General features: G+C 43.6%; 2 protein-coding genes across 3 annotated transcripts in view; one reads left to right on the top strand and one right to left on the bottom strand.

Annotated features, from left to right (window-relative positions):
• LOC125950451 (CD63 antigen) overlaps positions 1–2,500 on the bottom strand; it is a 48,852-nt gene that overhangs the window by 15,519 nt on the left and 30,833 nt on the right. The window lies entirely within an intron of this gene.
• The window catches only part of LOC125959594 (uncharacterized), a 12,449-nt gene that overhangs the window by 4,848 nt on the left and 5,101 nt on the right, over positions 1–2,500 (top strand). The window lies entirely within an intron of this gene.

Below are 2,500 nucleotides of genomic sequence, written 5' to 3'. Positions count from 1 at the left end.
CATACATTCACCCATGCATCTGTGCTCATTCGAAAGTGCGGGCGCTAATTGAAAAGGATCTCGAGTTAGCACGGATAACAAAAGGAGGACCTCTCAAGCCGATTATTTTGAAAAGGGTTGTTCAACATTATCGACGCAAGTGTAGGCATCATACACTATATGCCCACGACAGCGTGAAGCTGTATGCCGTCGATAATCAAATTCTATCCACCAAAAGCGTGGATGCAAAAGAATGCCACCATATTTTGCGTCATTTTGAGTGTGTAGAACATAGCAACACATCGATCTTTTTGTTCGCGTTGTGGCAGGTCGTGAAACGACCTACCTTGGGAGCACGGTTAGCTATCGAACGAAACATGCTTTTGACGCGATTAGATACTGTTCTTCTTTCAATCTGTACTGGCATGTTTTCATTCACTCGCACCGAGAACTGAAACTAAAAATGACCAACAGTCTGATTCCACTACTCTACTGTCCTGACAGTCGCTGCGTGGTAACCACGTCGTAATATTCAACCACCTTTTCCGCTCCATTTTTAAACCATGCTGGTGGCCAGACAACAAAGCACCGACCAGCTGAAAGAGATACAAACAGTGCCTTGGAATAGGGTGATTTTATATCCTGCAGCAGTTCCTGTATCGCCATCAGTATGGTCGGTAGAAGATAAGAAGAGTATGGCGTTAATGATAACAAACCCAATTTAAAATTAATTTCCATTTAACAGTCGCAATACAGTTAGGCAAATCTGATATCCTGTTTCAGCTTTCTCGACCTGCGGATTGCGGAACGCATGAATTAAATGATCCATTTCCTTTACTACCTAAACTCGTCACGGCGTTTATTTCGACGCCTCTTATTTAATTGAAAAAATAACCCGGTTCTTATTTAATTGAAAAAAATGTGGTGCACCTAATTCCAGTTTTTAAACCACTTTGTTAATGAAAAGAATTACGCAATGCATATTTAGAATATTTTAAAAAGAACTCGCAAATCCATCTGTTCCATCTCGACAGCAGCTTCATACATCCAAGATTCTTAGTCCCACGAGAGTGAGTCCACTAGGGACGAGAGTGAAACACAACCTTGAAGAGATCCTTATATCCATCGCGATCCTGTTACCGATGGTCACATTAGCAACACGAAGCTTTCTTTGTTCCACCTATCACGGCCATTCATCCACGGTACTCTGACTCTGCGAGCATTTCGAAAATGCCGCAAGAGAATTTCTTTCTTTCTTCTCCTGGTCCGGACAACTCTTCTCCTCGTGGAAATTAGGAGTGCATTTTTCAGACCGTAACAACAGCCAACGCTCACCTGATGGGTCCCCTTAGAGTAAAAAGTTTATGGACCACGGACTTCACAGAAAGTTGCCGTAACTTTGAGGTTCGTTCCTTTGCTTTGTGCGATGGATTTGCCTTGCCGAGGCACGGAAAGCGACCAAGCCGAAATCATGCATGATGCAGATCTTTTGTTGTCGTCTAGGATAACAATACACAGAAGCATACACACACGACCCTCTCTGAATTATGTGGGAGCATAAACATGGCGCATTGTGCAAAACGACATTCGTACCGAGGCGGAAAATGTTGAGGAAACATTTGCCAAGCGAATGCTATGGACAGAAAAGCGTTTCCTCGAAGTAACTCGGCAATTGGGTCGTTTCCGTTTGGGGAGCCCTGTCGTGAGTCTCATTTAACACGGTACCGGGAAACTCATTTGAAAAGTGTGTCATTTAAGCGCTTAGCGGCATGCCTGCAGGCAGTATTAGCTTTGAATACCTTCAATACACATTAGTGGGCGAGTTGGAATGGAAGGGAAAGAAATGGAAAATACGACATTGGATACAATTTCAGGAAAGAATTCTGGAGTAGACTGGGGAACGGATGAAAATCAGGAGTGATACATGGGACCCAGTAGGCTCCCGTGCAACTGGCCGTGCACGGATGGCACACAAAAACTGTCACGCAAAGCTCACTGGAGAAAACGAGGCTGGAAGTACTTCGCTCCTCGCATCACTAATGATAGTTCCGGTTGATTTCTTTTCAAACTAGAGCACGCTGTTTGAGAGCACGATAAGCAACTAGAGCTTTTGTGCTGATTACGGTGTTTTATTTTTTATCTCGGTCTTTTTCTGCCATTCGCGGGAGCTCTTATGCCTGGTTTCCACGTTTTTCCACCGATATTCAACCACGCGAAAAATAGCTCCATTATTAGTAGATTGCAGCGGATTTATGTACATTGGAAGCATCATGCGGTTCTATTCTTAGAGCACGTCCCACTGAAAGAGCTTAAACGCTCCTTAGCGTGTCGATTATGAAAGAGAAATTCAAGTGATGCTCTATAAAGCGCGAGTATGTACTCTTGTACTGCAGCAACGAGGCCCCAAGAGTAATGTACATTCGATGGTGCAATATCCAAACTAACATAAGATTCATGTTATTGAGGTAGCCTCAAAGGGAAGCAACCTTTATCCTTTAGATAGGAATCCTACCTCTGCCTC

The sequence above is a fragment of the Anopheles darlingi genome, chromosome 2 (genome assembly GCF_943734745.1).
Source record: "Anopheles darlingi chromosome 2, idAnoDarlMG_H_01, whole genome shotgun sequence".
Classification (NCBI taxonomy): Eukaryota; Metazoa; Arthropoda; class Insecta; order Diptera; family Culicidae; genus Anopheles; species Anopheles darlingi.
The sequence above is the reverse complement of the archived record's forward strand: the minus strand, read 5'-3'. Positions and strand labels throughout refer to the sequence as shown.